This window comes from Typopeltis vanoorti, chromosome 14 (assembly GCF_054136105.1).
Source record: "Typopeltis vanoorti isolate ZY-2024b chromosome 14, IOZ_Tvanoo_1.0, whole genome shotgun sequence".
Taxonomy (NCBI): domain Eukaryota; kingdom Metazoa; phylum Arthropoda; class Arachnida; order Uropygi; family Thelyphonidae; genus Typopeltis; species Typopeltis vanoorti.
The window spans coordinates 109,258,312-109,278,889 of NC_143562.1; the positions used below are offsets into that span (position 1 = coordinate 109,258,312).

At 35.7% G+C, this 20,578-nt stretch overlaps 1 protein-coding gene across 6 annotated transcripts in view; it reads left to right on the top strand.

Moving 5' to 3' along the window:
• Cog1 (conserved oligomeric Golgi complex subunit 1) overlaps window positions 1-20,578 on the top strand; it is a 580,539-nt gene that overhangs the window by 118,586 nt on the left and 441,375 nt on the right. The window lies entirely within an intron of this gene.

Genomic DNA, 20,578 nt, shown 5'->3' on the forward strand with positions numbered 1-20,578 from the left:
TAGCAGCAGCCTTATGGGATAAGTCAATTCTTTAGAAAAATCACAAAGTAGGAAGCATTGTATCATTTAGAATGTTCAGATACCTCTCAAAGTTCAGTGTTCTTCGCACCACAAATAGAGGTAAAAGGCCAAACCAGGATAAATGGAATCCTACCATCACACTGCCACCTCCAAATTTCATAGTTGGCAGCATGCACTCTGGTAAGAGACTTTCACTGGGCATCTGCTACATGCACACCCATCCATCTGCTCGGCAGAGGATGTAACGTGATTTGTCACTCCATAGCACAGCTTTGCAAGTTTCCATGTCCCACTGCTTTGCACCACTGGAGACGATGCTGCATGTTGATTTGAGTAATGTGGGTCTTGCATGTTGCAGTCCTACCATGAGTCTCTGTTCTGAATGTTTTTGTGTAGATTCATGTTCCAGTCAATGCCCAGAACTCTGCATTCAACGTTGTGGCTGACAAATGGTGTTTTTACTTATTATCCTTCCTAGCACCCTACAGTCACATTTGGTGAGTGCAGTGGGTCATTTACTGTGAGTAGCACTTGCAATATTGACTCCCTGCACTTCCATTTATGGCATCACTGATTGTTGACCTGGGATGGCCCAATTTGCCTAGCAGGTAGGCTTGCAACATGGCATTCTATCACAATGCCTCTTTTAAATTCAGTTAGTTCCCTTCTCGCAGCCATTTCACCTGGACGCAGTTGCACTGACTTGGAAGCATCATATTCCTCCAATTTATACCAGCTACAAATGCGTGATTTGTTACATGGCACAATGCGCATTTGTCCATGGGGTGTCTGTTGACTTCTTTCCAAACAGTGTATAGGCTGCCTTTTCTTCCTAACATGGACATAAAAATGTGATTTAGATTTTATAAAAGAAATAACAATTTCAATGTTCATGGAAAGTTTTTGTTCAGTATTAGTCTCCCTATCTGTACCTAGTGTGTATAGGGAGATTTGAAGTAAGAAGTAACCAGCACGTAGTGTTTAATAAGATAGAAATGAATATCATTGAAAAGAAAATTTGTACTAAAGTTCGTTAAAGAATCAGAGATTAAAAAACTTTCAGATGTTGAACTGCAGACAGATATACAAATATTATTTGGGTAAAAACGAGGGGTTGTGAAAACAAGAACCAAACCTTAAAGACAAATTGGTAAAATCATGGAAGAAAAAAAAAAAAACTGGTCGAATTTAGCATGTGGTGAAGCTGTTTTCAGGAATGGGAAAGTAAGACATCATTAATGATGGATGCAAGAAGTTGAAAGAATCACATAGATAGTTACTGGCTGGTAAGTTAGGCATGAAAGAAGCTAAACAGAAGTCAGTAGTTAAATAAAATAAAGATAAAACTCATGAAACAGTAGTTTGTTTTAGAGCTACTAACCTAGAAATGGAAAAAGAGATACTTTAACAGGAATAAAAGATAATAAAGGTAGACTAAGGAACAGGTGGTTTTGAATTACATCCAAAGCAACTAATACTGTGAGGTCTGTGTATTATATTTAATTATTTTATTTTATTATTATTTTTGATAATAATATAATAAAATGAACTTTATACGAGGATGTAAGGAATAGATATATAGACGACATCTTTGCTGTATGGCCTCACGACAGAGACTCCTTACCTTCCTTTTTAAGCAGTATCAATTCCTTACATCCTCATATAAAGTTTACCATGGAAATTGAAAAAGACGACAAGTTATCCTTTTTAGACATCCTTCTCATCCGTTCACCTTCTCGTATTCTTATAACAACAGTTTACAGAAAACCAACTTTCACAGGTCGTTATATTCTCAAAGAATCTGCTCATCACCCTTGTCAAAAACAGGAGTCACAAAATGTTTACTCCGACGAGCCAAAACTAACTGTTCAACTTCTCATTTATTACAGAAGGAACTTTTGACTATCAAACATCACATGAAACTAAATGGCTTCTCCAAAAAGAGTACACAACATCTTTTCGATTCTTACAAACCAACACAGAACAACCAAGATTCAATACATTGAGTTCCAATTCCTTACATTTCCGGGATTTCAGAATCAATTTCAAGAATTTTAAAGAAATATGATCTAACAGCCACTTATACACCTATTAACAAAATATCCAACCATTTTCCTTCATCTAAAGATAAATGCTCAACCTTGTCTCTACCTGGTGTGTATCAAGTTCCTTGTAATTGTAATCTTTCTTACTTTGGACAAACTGGACGTTCCATAGAAAAAAGAATTCAACAGCATCAGTCATCAATTCAACACAACAAACCTGAGCAATCTGGATTAGCTCAGCATGGATTAAAAACGAACCACAACATCCTTTGGTCCAATACTCTCCTCCTACACGGATGTCACTACAAATTTGAACGTTTATTTAAAGAAAGTGTAGAGGCCTTACTTCAACGTCCGTATATCAAAATGAATCGTAATGACCGTATATCCATATCAAAAATTTGGGAGTTTAATCAGGATAACACATTAAATTATTATTATTTTATTTTATTTTTTTTTTATCAGTCTAATGTTATTTAAGATCATTATATGAATTTTTGAATTATTATCTTTAATTATGTTTTAAAAATGTTTACTCTTCTAATACTTAGCGATATGACATCACGCGGCTCGCTCTATGTATGAATGATCAATTGTTTGTATTCCACTTTGTTTTTTAAAAACTATTCCTATGTAGCCACTGAAGATGGTCTGTAATATTCAGACTGACATATTTGGCAAATTAAACATTATTCTTGTGCTAACATGTATATATTTCTAACCTTATAAAGGTTCTTTGCATTCTAGATGGGATTTGAACCTATGCCTTCCCATTCAAGGATGTTGTTACTGACTGAGCTATAGAGATTCTTATAGGTGATCTGTAAACTGAAGATATTCTGAATGTGTAGAGTAATTATCTTAAAAAATTATTAATTGACTACCAACAAAACTGTTATAGCAAATTTCCAGGAGGAATGTATTCATGAGTACATTTCATTACTAGAAATAGAAAACTATCAGAAACCTGAAATGGCAGCTGGAGTAGATGGCATAATGACGTGCATCTATATCACATCTGTCATATGTTCAGGCTAAAGCCTCAACATATTACAGATGTGAATAATTTGATTATATTTTCAGAGCGTTTGGGGATATTTATTAAAAAAAAAAAAAGAATTATGCACATTATGCATAATTCTTTTTTTAAAGAATTATGTTTTCCAAAGAATTTATGTGCAAATCTTTGACTTTGAATAGGAAGAAGCAGGGATATTTAAGTGAGGATCTCAAGATTTTTCCTGTATCTTTTCAGTAGTTTCTTATAGTTCTTAATTTCACCATAGTGGTGTTTGCTATAGTGAACATTTATTACATAAAGAGATAGATATGGTCTTGGGCAGACCCATTCTTCCCCCCTCACTGTGTACTTGGCAAACTGCTACATTCTTTTAGCATGAAATGCCTGCTATGCTTAACTGCTCTAATGTAAAAAGAGCTTTTACTTCCTACATCAATGACTTTTGGTGAGTGCATTACAAGAGTTCGAAAAAGATTTTGTCTCATCTTCATTCAGACTTCTTAACAAACTTTTCAATTTTTACTCTAGCGTCAGAGATGGATTACTTCTTTTATCTTATTATTATTATTATTTAGGCCTCCAAGGAGTCAAAAGACTCATTGTAGGAGATCCTTCTTAGAAAACGCAAGTCTATCTCATCATAAACATAACTCAACGTGGGAGGTCCCTCCTAGGAAACACAAAGTCTATCATACCACTTCTTAAACTCATTGACCATTCTCGCTCTCACCACTCTATCAGGCAATGCATTCCATGGTTCAACCACCCTCCAAGCAAAGAAACCACTCCTCACCCTCTTGCTCACAGTTTCCTTTTGTAACTTCCAGGGATGGCCCTTTGTCATCACTCCTTCCTGCTGTTCAACCAAGGGAAAGAACTCCCCAGTGTCAACCCTGTAACCACCTCTCAACAGTTTAAAAGTCTCAATCATATCACCTCTCCTTCTATCCACCAAACTCTGCAGTCCTGAAACTGTCTTTGTTATCTGCCTCCCTTTCCACAGTTAATTTATCCCTTTCAAATCCTGGGGACTAAATCTGAGAACAATAGTCGTCCTTCTCATTATTGCAGCAATCCTCTGTGTTACCTTCACCACCTTTGCAATATGCCTCCTGAATTTCTGATTTCTATCAATCATCAACCCCAGATCTCTTGTCTCCCCTACTTCCTCCAGTATAGCTCCTTCAATAGAGTATGCAGCGTCCCATCGATGTGTCCCAAACCTCAAGACCTTACATTTTGCTGCATTAAACCGATACCCCCATTCATTTTCCCATCTGTCGAGCTTATTCAAATCCTCCTGCAGGACTACCACATCTGCACTATTATTAATAACACTTCCCAGCTTCACATCATCCGCAAACAACTGAATATCCCCCTGCAATCCACTGACAATGTAATTGATATAATGGTTAAACAATATAGGTCCCTGTACTGAGCCCTGTGGGACCCCACTTGTAACCCTCTGCCTCCTTAAAACTGCCCCACCATACGCAACTCTCTGATATCTATCTGACAGCCAATCCTGAATCCAGTTGACCAACCTGAAATCCAAATCCATGTGCGGCAACTTAAATATCAGCTTATCATGTGGAACCCTGTCAAATGTCTTCTCTAAATCCAAGAAAATGGTAGTATATGCCTTTCCCTCATCTACTGCTCTTGTAACTTTATTATAAAAGGCTAGCATATTACTAAAACAAGAGAATGTGCTAAAGAACTGATAGTTCCTTTAGCACATTCTCTCAAAACTCGTGGTGAAATACCATCCAGTTCCACAGCTTTACTGACATCCAGAGTACTCAGTATTTGGAACACACTCTCCTCCTGCACCTCTAAACCTTGAACCTGCCATATCCCTCTAGTATTAAAATTTACTCCTCCAGGATAAAATGCACCAATAAAGTGTTCATTGAACAATTCCACTATGTCCTCTGCATCAGTCACTCTATTCCCATTTTTATCCCACAATCATTTCTCCTTCTATTGGCAACATAGCTAAAAAATTCCCTAGGATTTTCTTGGATCTTAAGGCCAATCTCTTCTCATATTCCAGTTTTGCCTTCCTTACCATACTAGTCACTCTCCTGGCCTGTGTCTTATATTCTTCATGCATCTGCTCTTCACCTGTCTCCTTATATCTCTTCCATAGTCTCTTTTTCACATGTGGTTCCTGTTTAATATTGTTTTTATCCACTTTACACTAAATTGTATCCTCTTCTTCACTTGTGGAATACAGCTTACTGTTATTCCACGCTGCTAACAAATATTCCTTCACAATTTCCCACGCATTAATGATATCCCGGCCTTCCAATTCCTTCCTCCATGAAACTGCGAAAGTTGATGTCCAAGACTATTATAATCACCTGCCTTATAATTCAACATATGTTCCCATCTCTTTGATAGTCCTGCATGCCTATTCATCCTCCAAATCAAAACCACATGGTCACTCTCTCCAACTGGTGAGAGAGACGTCATCTTAGTTATTATCATCTCTTCTGATGCTATGACCAAATTCAAAACTCTTGAACCTCTTGTTCCTTCTATTACACGTTCCCTAAGACATTTGTTCCTCAAGAATTCTGGAAACTCTATTCCCTTATTGCTACATGCATCTTCCTCTCCCAAATTTATACTGCTGTAGTTAAAATCTTCCATAACAATCATTCTTCTTGCACTTGCCAAGCTCAACTGTCTAAACATCTCCTGGTCCCCACCCTCTGTGCTCCTTGGTTTGTAGCAACACCTCACTAAATATCCCGTCTTGTTTATCTCTACCTCACACCATATGCTTTCAAAATCATTAGTGTCACTGCCTTCCAAAGCCTCCACTCTTAGAGGACATAAGTCGTCACTTATCATAAGTAGTACTCCACCACCACGCTTTCCTTCCTATCCTGCCGAAAAATGCTATACCCGTCTCAGTGATCCCAATAATCTTTAGCCAGGCTGATGCTATCAGCACCACCAATTCCTCTCCTTTATTCCGGATACTCCTGGCATTAGTAGTATAAAGCATAAAAATGCTACTATTTCTATACCCAGCATTATCCCCTCTAGACTCCACTGGGCTCAGCATTACGTGATGTCGTCCCCCTTCTCCCAAGTACCCTTTCCCACAAGAGGCTACCTCTGCTACCATCCACCTTAGGCATTCTAGTTGTCCTGCATTGAACACTGACTCGTTCAGAAGAGCAATCTCCCAGCAATTTAGTCTGCACACTCTTACACAACATTAAAGTGTGACTAAGTTCTCTGTCTCTCTTTATTTGTCATGTATTGAAAAATTTCCTTCTGTCGATCTTATAGAATCTCCCTGTAGTGACTTAAGTTTCTCTCATGTTCCATCTTTTCAACCCCATCGCCTAAACTTTGCAACACATCTTCCATCTCTCCTCATAGAGAGCATTTCACAAGCTTGGTTACTCATCTCTGGAACTTCTCCACCACCTCATGATCAAAAAACCCAGGTGACCAAATGTAATGTGACCTTATAAAGAGGGATAACAACCTCTGAGTTTTTTTACTTGTTAGCATGCTTTTCAATCTAAGTAATCCTTTGAGCTATTTTGCCAACTTTTGAAATAAGCCCTATGAACTTCAATTCTCTGTCCACCTTTACCTCCTAATCATTAGCTTCATCAGTTTCTAGCAATCGAGAACCACCAGTGTGTTACATGGTATGTAATATTTTCAATCTGACATGCATAATCATACATTTTGCATCATTAAATTGATAATTGATACCAATTTTCCTTTTCCCACAATGCCAATTAATTTAAATCATCCTGCAGGATATCTACATCGCCTTTATCAGCTATTGCTCTCAGTTTTGCATCATCAGCAAGTAACTGAGTATTCCATCTTCAATTATTTCCTGTATCATAAATATACAAATTATACAATGCCTTGAAACACCACACTAAGCACCTCATTTTTCTAAATTCAACTTTTCCAGTAATTTAATGACCACTCATGAGATACTAATTGGTTTGTAATTTGCCACTTGTTTTGGCACCACCTTTATGTAACGGAGCTATCATACCCTCTTTCCACTTCTTTGGAAGGTTGTCAGAAGAGTAAACAATTTTGTTAGAGGCACTGTCATTTCTTTAGTGCACTCTCGTCACACACAGGCCAACATGCCATCTAGTCCCACTGCTATTCACTTCTTTTTTTTTTTTTTTTAACTTGCTGAGTGCCTCCTGTTCATCTGCTTCAGTTCTCACATCTGTCTCAGTCACATGAGCAACTGCAAAGTATTTACCTGGATGATACACCTTTGCAAAAGTGATCACTTAGTAACTCAACTATTTCTTCTGTTTGTCACCTTCCCACCATCAGAATTGATTAAAGTTATCTTTCCATAATCATTCTTCCTCTTACTCACTACATAGTGAAAAAAAACTCTCGGATTTACTTTGACCTGCTTTGCCAATTTTTTTTTTTTTTTTTTTTCATTATACGATTTAACATTTCTTACCACATATTAGGCACCCCTCTTTGCCTTCACTTTGTACTGCTTACAAGTATGGTTATCATCTTTTTCTTTATATTCCTTCCATAATGTTTTTGCAGTGCCTGCTTTATATTGCTACTCATCCACGTAACCCTCACTCAGTTTATCCTCCTTACTCTGGCTAGCATTCGATACTCTCAAACAGTTACTGACCACTTCTTATGCACTACTGATATTCTTTCCTTGTAGCTTCTTAAGCTTACTCCAAGTTGCCTCCTAAGTCTGTTATAATTACCAGCTTTGTAGTTCAACGTAAACCGTTTGTGTTCTTGTGTGAGAATTCCACATTTAGCAACCTCTCAGAATAAGACTGTGTGGTCACTTTCCCCACTCAGAGGCAGAGTGTCTACTTTTTTTATGGATACATCTTCTGATGCTATTACTGGGTCCAGCATATTCAAATCCCCAGTCTCTTCCATCACATGCTGTTTTAGATAATTATCCTTCAATAACTGTATAAATTCCATTTTACCACGTGTCCTTTCTTCCCTCTAATCTATATCCACATAGTTGAAGTCCCCCTATAATAATTGCACTCATTTGCACTAATCTTCTGATGCATGGCATCTACATATTCCTGTGGATCCTCTGGTCTACTGCAATAGCAACCTACAATATATTTTGTTCTATTTATCTCTATTTCACATCTGATGTGAAAGATAACCTCAAATGATAGCCTCAAATGAACAATCTCCTTCAAACCTAATTATGTTTTTGTTGAAGTTCAGTTATCAACAGCAATACCCCACCTCCCGTTCTATTCTATACAGTATGCTTATGTTTTGTCTGTTATTTTCTGTCAACGAGGTCTCACCGATACTGATAATTTTTTGCCAAGTTGAACTGACCAGTGCATGTACAATGTTCCCATGCACCCACGTATACCCTTGTGTAATGTCATTACCAACTCCTTCAGATTTGAAACGTGCAAAACTACATCTGCAGCATTACGCAATCATTTCCACCCCCACACACACACCTCAGGGGCAATTGAACCTGCATGTGACTTCCTCCCCAGTACTTCTAGTTTTCCTGATTTTGCACTTCTTACCTCTCAGTTTTTCTCTATTGATAAATTAAAAACTTGTTTAAAATCCACAAAACAGCAATAAAGGTTGGTTTCAGTCAAACTATGAAGAGTAAAGATATGGTCAATTGTTGACTTTTTTTTTTCTAAAGTGGTAGCTTGTTCTTCTTTTATTAACCATTTGTAAATATTTTAATGATTCTGTATTATTTTTCCAATGATTTTGTAAGAGTGGCAAAGAAGAGTAATTGGTCTATAATTATTACATTTTTGAATCTCACCTTTTTCATGCTTGGCAAGATTTTGCCTATTTCTAATCATTTGGGATAGTCCCTATGAAAAGAATATTATTGAAAGGATTGTGGAAATAATTAGATCAGATCCACCATTATTATAGAGTTACATTGTTACAATTTCCTCTAGGATTATGGTTGCTGTATCTTTTTCACTGTTTGGTATATATGGGTGAAAGCTTTCTTCTTTTAAGATATTAGAGAAGTTGGAAGTTGTTCCACTTAGTTATACTATAAATTAAAGATGCTAAGAAATTATATTGTTGGTTTAATCCTTTATCCAAGTGCAACCAAAGTTTGGGACTCAAGTAACTTCAGGACTGGGCAACTCATATATAGAGTATAATGACTTCACATTACTTACCTTAGTATTCCAACATCTATCTCTAATTCAGAGTATTTTAGTAATAAGGATTGACACCTTTTGGCTACTCATATATGGAAATATGACTTGTGCATTACTTCAACCTTGGTATCACTTCTGGGTCTGGTTCCTGCTGATGAGACCTCAATAAAGGTCAAATGTCTGGGTAGTGACCCTCTTCTCATGATACGAAGTCATTAGAATCTATATATGAGTTGCACAATCCTGAAGTTACTTCAGGTGCAAACTTTGTTTGCTTGCACTTGGATAAAGGATTAAACCATGAATATAATTTTTTGGCATCTTTAATTTATATTAGAAAAGTAATCGTACCAGCTGTGTTCAATTTCTCTAATATTTCTATTTACCTTGTCTTGAGAATCTGTCATGGTGAATAGTGAAGGAATGTAGTCTTTGGTTATCTCTTTAACTGTAGAGTAGAGACATTTGGAGTTGTGACTTAAATAGGCTTCTCTACATTTGTCTGTTGTCATTCAACCAATCTACTTGTGCATTTTGGCACATCCTATCTAGCTGGTTTTGTAGGCTGTTGTAATATATTCTGCATAATATATTAAATGATTCTGAATTCATTACTGTGTGAAGTTTGAATGTTTAATTTTTTTTTCTTTGTTTTAATCTTCCTTTCCTGACATAAGTTTTCATTATTAATGTGTTTTTAGTGGAAAATGAAAAAAACATAAACCTAAAAATTAAAAATAACAGGTGTAATTACTCTATATTTAAACCTAACCTAGTTCAAAAACAAACCAGACTAAAAGGATACAATACATTAGCCTTACCAGTCCTATTGTATGGAAGTGAAATCTGGACAATAAAACAAAAAGACAAAGATTAATAACAGCAGAAATGAAATGTATGAGAAAAACTGCAATTATACTCTATTTGATCACAAAAGAAATGAAGAAATTATGAAAGAATTAAACCAGGAATCAGTAATAGAAAATTTAAAAATATAAACATAAATGGATTAAACAGAATGGGCGAAGAAAGATTAGCAAAACAAGTGTTCTCTGCCAGGTTGGCAGGAAAACGACCCAGAGGAAGACCAAGATATAGGTGGATTGATACGGTACAAAGTGCCTTGGATAATAGAAATATAAGATCTGATAATGTTGGAGTCTTGACAAGTAACAGACTGATTTGGAGGAAAATTGTAGATAGGAAGTTAGTAATGATGTAATTTTTGTTTCATGTAGTACTATCATATCCTGTACACCCCTTGAGGGTACATGGCAGGAATTTGTTGATGATGATGATGACATCAATGGATGGAACACATTGAAAGAATGAAAACAGAAAGATTATCCAAACAAGCCTTAAATTACCAGCCATTGGGAAAAAGAAAACTAAGACATCCTCTTAAGAGATTCAGTGATGACTTCTAAGGCCGGAACAGTCAACTCTAGACCTAAAACCTTGACAAGCATGATGATGATGATGACTGTGTTTTCTGTAATTTATTTCCAAATTAATCTGGCAATGTCATCATCATCAAATTCCTGATATATACCCTCAAGGGGGGGGGGGTGTACAGGATACTATGGTAGTACTACATGAAAAATTACATTATTACTAACTTCCTATCTACAATTTTCAAAACAAAACTGAACAAAACTCTGAACTTCAGCATAAAAGGATATACATGTCTTAGGAAGGATAGAGAGGAAAGAGCAGGGGGCTTCAAAAGTGCTTGCTATCCTTTTGAACAGCACTTCCCAAACTGTGGGCCGCGGCCCCCTTGGGGGCCATAGGTTTTGTTGAGGGGGCCGTGAAATAATGAAAACAAATTTAAACTGTTTTAAGACTAAGTAGATTTTTTTTATTTTAAATGAAATGTATTTAACTTTTATTATTTATTATTTCTTTTTTGTTATTTTTTATATTTTAATGGAAAAATTCACACATTGGTGTTGGTTCACAAACTTTGCTTCCTGCGTATTTCGATGCTTAATGAATATTAGTAAATATTGCTTATTCATATGTTTCATTTCAAAGCAGTGGTTAATTGTATTTACTTCGAATGCTCTCCAGGGAAGCTCCAAATCTTCCTTTCCCTTTCATCATGCGTTCGTAATCAGGACTGTTGATATTGACTTTATATACATATCAAAACTCATTTTATATTATCACTGTCATCCGAGCTAGTTTTCTGTTACCAATAAAAGTTTCGCATATACTTCACACATGAAAAAAAGCTTAAACAAGCTCATGTTGGGAGATAGTAATTCGCTTGCAGTGGTAAACAACACGCCCTCCCTAACAGCCACTATACTGCAGAGGCAATAAAAACAAGTACTTTTATTATGCCAGTGAATAAGGTGTGAGGAGTCTGTGTAATATATTTCTCAACAAATAGTGCAATTAGAGACAACTGGGATAAAAACACACTAATTAATGAATCACATGTCCCCTCATACAGAAACTATGCTGTATAGACTGAAACAAAACCATATGTTGCATGGGCAAACACAGTATCTAACTAAAAACTATTGTTATTAATTAGAATTGTGTGAGTTCGATTTCCCAAGGCAGCAATAAAATTCAACCGAACATGTTAAAATTCATAAAAGTGTTAAAACTAAGTAATATATATATATATATATATATATATATAAAATGAATGTTATGGCAGTTTCACATATGGAATTCGGTTGAAGAGAGTTAGCATTTCAACTCAATTGTCAGCTATGCTTTTATCTTTCGGTTGCGCGATCTTTTGTTAATACCGCACCAATCATATGCACGTTTTAATAACCTGCCTTTGCTGTCTGTTTCGCTTTAGGCTTAATTACATTTAAAGGGAGAAAAGTCACAAAAAAAAAAAAATAATGTTCCTGGTCCAGGAATTTCCTTATTCAGGTAATATTCACTAATTTCATGTTATCAGTCTGTGGTATGCCAGTATCGGTAAGTGGTAATATTATTTGATCTATTCTACATTAAAAAATATAACCCTGAGATGGATAAGTGGCTGATAAAAAATAAAAAAAATTCCTGCGAACAATCAGAAGAAGCAGAAACAGACTCAAAAAAAAAAGAAAAAAGGACAGTATTTCATATTTTACCAGAACAGGCCGCATCGTCTTCAGAACCAAACGGTAAGAGGCAAAAAATGTAATATTTGCATTTGATTTTTGCAATATTCGCAGTGTATGTTTTGTATTGAATATAACTACAATAAATATTATAATATCTCTCTCTATTACGATTTTTTTTCGAGGGGGGCCATGAAATATTTTAATTTTTGCAAAGGGGGCCCTGACATCTAGAAGTTTGGGAAGCACTGCTTTTGAAGACCCCAGAAATCAAATTCAAAGAATGATATATGCACGTAAACACAAGAAAGATATTTAATTAACTAAATATTTTGGTCTGGAAATAGCAGACCATCCTCAGTGGTATTACAAGAACAGTTTTAAAAAAATACAAGCTAGAATACTAACAATAGATCATTAAAAATAGAACACAGCGCATGATGTTATATCACTAAGTATGAAACGGAATATTTTGAAGTAGAGACATGATTGAAAAAAAAATAAAATAATAATGAGTAATCTTAATTAGACTTTCCCACATTTTTGATATAGATATACAGTCATTATGATTCAGGTTGGGATGATGGAGCAAGGCCTCCACGCTTTCTTTGAACAAACGTTCAAACCTATAACGGGATCTATGTATGAGGCGAGTCCTGGACCAAAAGATGCTGTGGTCAGTTTCAATCCCATGTTGAGCCAATCCAGACTTTTCAGGTTTGTTTTGAAGAATGGAGGATTGATGTTCTTGGATTATTTTTTCAAGAGAACGTCCAGTCTGGCCAACCCTCATCCTGTCAAAAGAACATGATTTTTCTATTGTTCCTAATAAGATACCATATCTAGATTTTCTAGTTAACATTGAATGGAATCTCAATCATCTAACTAGTGATAAAGCTAATGCTCTTCGCCTAGACGTCGCTTCTTCTCTACTTAAGGCCAAACTTCCTCCTTCCAACATATCTCCTTCTGAAATGAAATCTTTACATTCCTTGAGAAAAAATAATCACCTCATTATCACCAAAGCTGACAAGGGAAAAGCAACAGTAGTTATGGACTCAGCAAATTACAGAAGAAAACTTTCTCTTTTGCTTCGAGATCACTCCACATATCAAGAAATTGATTATAATCCAACCAACAGACAACTAAAGAAATTAAATTCTCTCTTAGATGAAGTCATCAGTTTATATAAAGACACAATTGAAAGACTTAAAACTGATTTTGCAAGACTCCTAGATTTTATGGTCTTCCAAAAATCCATAAGATTGACTTTCCTCTTCATCCAATAGTAGATTGTATTGATTCTCCTACTTACCGTATAGCCAAATATCTAGCTAAATTATTGAAATTTTACATTGGCAACTCTGATTCTTTTTTAAAAAACTCCTCAGATTTCTTAGAAAAATTAAAAAATGTCTCATTACAACCTCAGATCTTATAGTTAGCTTTGATATAGAATTTTTATATGCCAATGTACCTCTCAAGGAAACTTTAAAATTACTTGCTGACATCTTTCCTAAGACATTATAAAACTATTCGATTTTGTAATACATTCTGGATATTTCTTATGTCAAAATAAATTTTACAGCCAAGTATAAGGAATGGCCATGGGAAGTCCTCTTTCTCCTGCTTTAGCCAACTTTTATTTAGAACATTTAGAAAAAGCCCTCTTCTCATCTATTTTCCCTCAACCATCTTTTTGGGTAAGATTATATAGATGACATCTTTACTATTTGACCTCACAGCAAAAACTCTTTAACTTATTTTTTAAACAGTATTAATTCCTTGCATTATCATATAAAGTTTACTATGGAAATAGAAGAAAACAACCAGTTATCTTCTTTTTTAGACGTTCTCCTCATCCGGTCACCTTCAAATATTCTTACAACTACAGTATACAGGAAACCAACGTTCACAGGTCGTTATATTCTTAAAGAATCAGCCTATCATCCATGTCAAAAAACAGGAATTATAAAATGCCTCATCAGAAGAGCCAAAACTAATTGTTCTACTTTTGATTATCTATAGAAAGAACTTTCTACTATCCAACAACACATGAAATTCAATGGCTTTTCTGAAAAAAGTACTCAACATCTTTTCACTTCTTATAATCCTCCACAAAACAACAAAGTTTCAATACGTCGAGTGCCTATTCCTTATATCTCTGGTATTTCAGAACCTATCGCAAGAATTTTAAAGAAATATGATTTAACAGCTATGTATTCACCTACAAATTGTCTTCTCACTTTCCTTCTCCTAAAGACAAACGCTCAACTTTATCTCTTCCTGGAGTTTATCAAATTCCTTGCAACTGTGATCTCTCCTATTTTGGACAGACTGGACGTTCTCTTGAAAAGAATCCAAGAACATCAATCCTCCATTCTTCACAACAAACCTGAAAAGTCTGGATTGGCTCAGCACGGGATTGAAACTGACCACAGCATCTTTTGGTCCAGGACTCGCCTCTTACAGATCCCGTTATAGGTTCGAATGTTTGTTCAAAGAAAGCGTGGAGGCCTTGCTCCATCATCCCAACCTGAATCGTAATGACTGTATATCTATATCAAAAATCTGGGAAAGTCTAATTAAGGTTACTCATTAGTATTATTTTTTTTTCCAATCATGTCTCTACTTCAAAATATTCTGTTTCGTACTTAGTGATATAACATCACGTGGCGTGTTCTATTTTTAACGATCTGTTGTTAGTATTCTAGCTTGTATTTTTTTAAAACTGTTCTTGTAATACCACTGAGGATGGTCTGCTATTTCCAGACCGAAATATTTGGTTAATTAAATATCTTTCTTGTGTTTACGTGCAGATATCATTCAATCTTATGTCACAAGTATCCTTAAAACAGCATCAAAGAAATCACTCTAAATTAATATTTAAATAATTACAGTTCGACGGAAGCTCTAGCTGTTGAAATACACCTACCAAACCATTCTATTTCAATCACAAATGTCTACCACCCTGATGATACAAATATTGATACAGACATCATTGAAAAGCTAAGCGAATCTCCAACTGATGCAGCCATTATACTTGGTGACCTAAATGCAAAAAGCCCAACGTGGGGCTTCCCCTATTTAGACCATAAAGGTCAACAATTGGAACACCTCTTTACAGATTTGGAACTCTCAACAATTAACAATGAGCAGAGCACCTATCTCTCTAAAACTACAGGAACTGATTTTGCTGTTGACATCACAGCTATTAATTATGGCATTGCATCAAGTGCACAATGGAAAATTTTGGGAAATGCCATCAGTGATCACAGACCTGTAATAACAACACTAAACTTCAAGATTGATTAAGAACAGGAAATCAAAAGGACGTGGAACTTCAGAAAAGCTGATTGGACAAGGTTTACTCAAATCTTGGATAGCCTCTGTCAAGATGAACCTGTCTCTGGAAACCTTGACAGAAAATTACAAATCCTTACTTCACACTTCAGTAAAGCTGCCAAGCAGCAATACGAAGAGGCAAATGGAAAAATACCTGGATACCATACTGGAAAGATCACAATATTGATTCAATGATTACAGAAAGAGACAATATCAACGAACAATTCAGAATTAATAAAACTGATGAATACAGAAAGAAATTAATGGACATAACACACAAAATAGAACAGGAAATTTGGATGTGCAAACAAGAGAAATGGGCAGAACTTTGCAATAACCTCGATCCAAGAAAAGACAGCCAACACTGGAGCATTATTAGAATCCTAGACGACAATATCAAAAAAGAGAATCAACAGAAAGCAAACTTCATATAAATGCTGGGAAACAAGCAATTACAGATCAAGAAATTGCAAATGCACTTGCAAAAACTTATTCAAACCACTCCAAACTTCAGTATAACAGAGAGGACAAGACCCTCGATAAACTCACAAGTAAAATACTAAAACAAGCAAGAACATACCAAACTAATGACACCTTCTCTGAAGAATTTACACTAAGTGAACTAAATTCATCAATCGAGAAAACTGCACCTAATAAATCTCCTGGTAATGATCTTATCTTTGGTCATATGGTGAAACACCCTGGCAAAAATGCCAAAGAACAACTTCTGGACATTCTCAATACCTCTTGGCGAACAGGCAAAATTCCAAAAAAATGGAAAAAATCAGTTATTGTACCCATCCTGAAACCTGACAAAAAAAGCTATAGACCTATCGCATTAACTAATATACTCTGTAAAATTACTGAAAGAATCATACACTCCAGGCTTATGCACTGGCTGACAAAAAATAAGAAAATCAACTACTACCAAACTGCCTATAGAGCCTGCCATTTGACGACAGATCATTTATTCCACTTTTGCCAAACAATAATGGACTCATTTCAGGAAAAACCAACAAAAAAGACAACTGCCATATTCCTTGATATGACTGCTGCTTTCGATCGTGTTTGGATCAAAAAATTAATACAAACAGTACATGATATTGGAATTAGAGGAAATGCTTTAATCTGGGTTGCTGATTTCATTAGAGGAAGAAAGATCAAAGTCAGAATCAATGCAGCAATATCAAGAGAGCGGAGAACCTGGGCTGGTGTTCCCCAGGGCTCAGTACTCAGTCCCTTACTATTGCTTTTATATGTCAATAACATTCATCCCTACCTTACAGAAGCCACAAAAGTAGCTTGCTATGCAGATGATATAGCCATCTGTCACACTAGTGTTAAAATCAAAGAATCAGAGGAGATTCTAAACAAATCCATGAGAAGATTAGAAAAATGGTCACATGAACTTAAACTCAAAATCAACCCAGACAAAACAAAACTAAGCACCTTTAGTATACAGACAGAAAAAATAGACATTCCTACAATCCCAAAGTCATGATCAATAACAAGCTAATTGAAAAAGTCACAAATCCAAAATACCTTGGTGTTACGCTTGATCAAGAATTACGTTTTGCACAACACATCTTTAACACTTCCAACAGAGCCCTAAAAAATTAAATATACTGAAAAGGCTCTGTGGAACAAATTGGGGCACAAAACTAAAAATCTTCAAAACTACTTACATTACACTACTAATAAGGCCAATAGTGGAATATGCAGCACCTATCTGGTCCCCTTCGGCCTCATCAGTAAAGGAAAAATTAGACAAAATATAAGCAAAAGCATCCAAGATTATCATTGGTGCAGTCTCATCCACTAACAAAATCAGAGCCCAACAGGAATGTGGGCTCGATCTGCTGGTAGACAGACGAAAATTTGCCACCATAAAATTCATAATTAATATCAGAAGCTACCAAAGCGATCATATCTCCCTAAAAACTTATGAACATTGGAATCAAAAATGCAGACTTCACAGATCATCAACTTTACAATATGATGACACTATCAGGAAGGAAATAGGTCTTGATCAGCTAAATGCTCACATAAAGAACCTCTATTTTCCAGTCCTTTACCTTCAAATACCTCCATAAATCTAAACTTGACCAAACTCTGTACAAAAAAAGAACCAAAAGAAATGCTCAAAGAAAAAGGCCTAAATACTATCAACCTTCTTTCATCCTCCAAACAGGTTATTTGTTATACCGATGGATTGTCAAACACCAGTATGATTAATGGAGGTGCTGGTGTTCTCCTTCTACTCCCAAAAGGTGAAAAACTTTCAATAAAAGTTGGATCTAGGAGAATCACTTCCAATTTTACCAGCGAACTTTACGCAATAAATAAAGCACCTGAAGCCTACTTAAAATTATCATCTTCTCAACAATCCTAGGGAATTATAATTTACAGTGACTCAAGATCAGCTATGGAGGCAATCAAAAATGGCAATACCAAGCTCACACAAGACACCCATAAACTCTTAAATCAACTGAAGTGTTTAGAAAAAAAGTTGCATTTTACAATGGATTTCTGCTCATGTAGGCATTGATTACAAGCTGAAGCAGCTGATAAATTAGCAAATGAGGCCAAAGAACTCAACCAAGAAACTTGCTGATGCTAACGCACTAGAAAAAGCTAAACTAATTCCACTGAAATTAGTGATACAACATCAAATTCCCGAAATCAATGCTGACAGAAAGACCTCCACCATGATAGCAACACTATGAACAGGACATTATAGAGGAATGAAGATCAATACAGATGATACGAGAACATATAGAAACTGCAACAACTGCCCAAATATATACACTCACATCTTTACCAGCAATTACAGCAGCCTTGCACGAAATAGATCCTAATCTTGAACAACAGCTCTATACAAACGAAATCATCGACATAGTCAAAGCAGTTCAAGGAGCACACGGAAACATCTAAGACTCTTCAAACGACAAGACAACAACATCTACAATTTTCCTCCAAATAAATCAGTTGTCTGTCAAGACTCCAACATCATCAGATCTTATATTAATGTCTTCTAAGGAACTTTTTACTGTATCAATCAACATATATCTTGGTCTTCCTGTGGGTCTTTTTCTGCCAACCTGGCAGAGAACATTTGTTTTGCTAATCTTTCCTCTTCTATTCTATTTAAGTGACCATACCACTTGAGATTAGCTCTGCTAGTGCATTCCTAGATGCTGACTGTCAAGTTCTTTCCTGATATCCTTATTTTTAATATGATATTGCCATTGATGCCATCTATTTATGCTCCTAATCCTTCTCAGGACTCTCATCTTTGGTCAGGTGTTTTACTTCTGATCCAGATCCCTAAGTTAAAATTCGCTTGAATACTGTCTTGTATACAGCTAATTTAGTGTTTTGGCTAATTTCTCTCTTATTCCATAAAAATTTATTCAGTTGACTTCCTACCCTAACAGCTTTGTTGATTCTGTTGTCTATTTTCATATTTAATTTACCACCTTCACTAAAAAAATCGTGCCTAAGTAGCTGAAATGCTGTACTCGTTCTGTAGGTTCTCCATTCACAATGCAGTTGATATTTTCAGTTTTTCTGCCTATTTTTATTGTCTTTGTCTTTTTAATACTGAACTTCATACCATATCTATTACAACAGTTATTCAATTTAGTCAGGGATTCTTGCAGACTTGTAGCAGATTTATTTAGAAGTATAACCTCATCTGCATAAAGCAGAGAGCTAAGATTAGCATCTACAATTTTGATATCATGTTTAATACCACTTTCCTTCATAATGTGATCCATAAAAATAATAAATAACAGCGGGATAATGTACATCCTTGTCTGACACTGATTTAACATTAAACCACCTTCATCTATTTCCTTCAATTCTAACTGCTGACTTACAACTCAAATAAAGACGAAGTATTGCTTGATATAATGCCCCATTGACACCATATAACAGCAGCATATTGAATAGCTTCTCTCTTGGCACCTTGTCATATGCCTTTTCCAGATCTACAGAACTTAAATACAGATCTTTGTTATATTCCCATGATTTCTCAGCTATCTGTCATAAAGTGAAAATCTGTAACTTAAAGCCTCTATTTAGCCTGAAACCAGCTTGTTCTTCACCAAGCTTTTCTTCCACAATCCTTCTCAACCATTTCTCAAGTATAGTCGCATAAATCTTATCAGGAACACTTAGTAGATAAATACCTCTGTAATTCTCACATTCAGTTTTATTTCCCTTTTTATACATGGGTACTATGAGAGCTCTACTCCAATTATCTGGAATTCATCCCTCTGTCCATTTCTTCTGAGCTATGCAGTGCAGCCACTATAAGACTTTATACCTCCATAGTTGAGCATTTCTGGTCAAATATCATCTACTCCTCTTGCTGTGTTTCCACATTTAAGCTTTTGATGGCTTTTTCTACTTCAAGATGGATATGTATTCCTGACTGCATGCCTGGTCAGTGTTTTTTACCACTGTGCCGTCATCACTGCTTGTTTCATTTAGCAATTTTTCGAAATAATTTCCTCATACTTCAAGGATATCTTATTTGTTTTCAATCACCTTTATCATCTCTAATTTCTTTCAACACTCTTTCCTCCATTTCTGAGCTTCTTCAATAATCTCCAGAATATCTTGCAACCTTCTTGATATTTATATTCTATGTTCTTACCAAAGTCCTCCTATGATTTTCGTTTAGCTAGTTTTACACAGCGTTTAGCTTTCTTACATTTGTCTCTGTATTCTCTAAGAGCACAAGCTGACTTATTTGCCGGAACATTTGATATGCTTTCTTCTTTTCTTTCACTGCCTTTTTAATTCCCTGTGTCCACCATGGGGTTCTGATTTTTCTATCCTTGCTATCCTGGCTGAATCAATCAGTGTTTTCTTCAG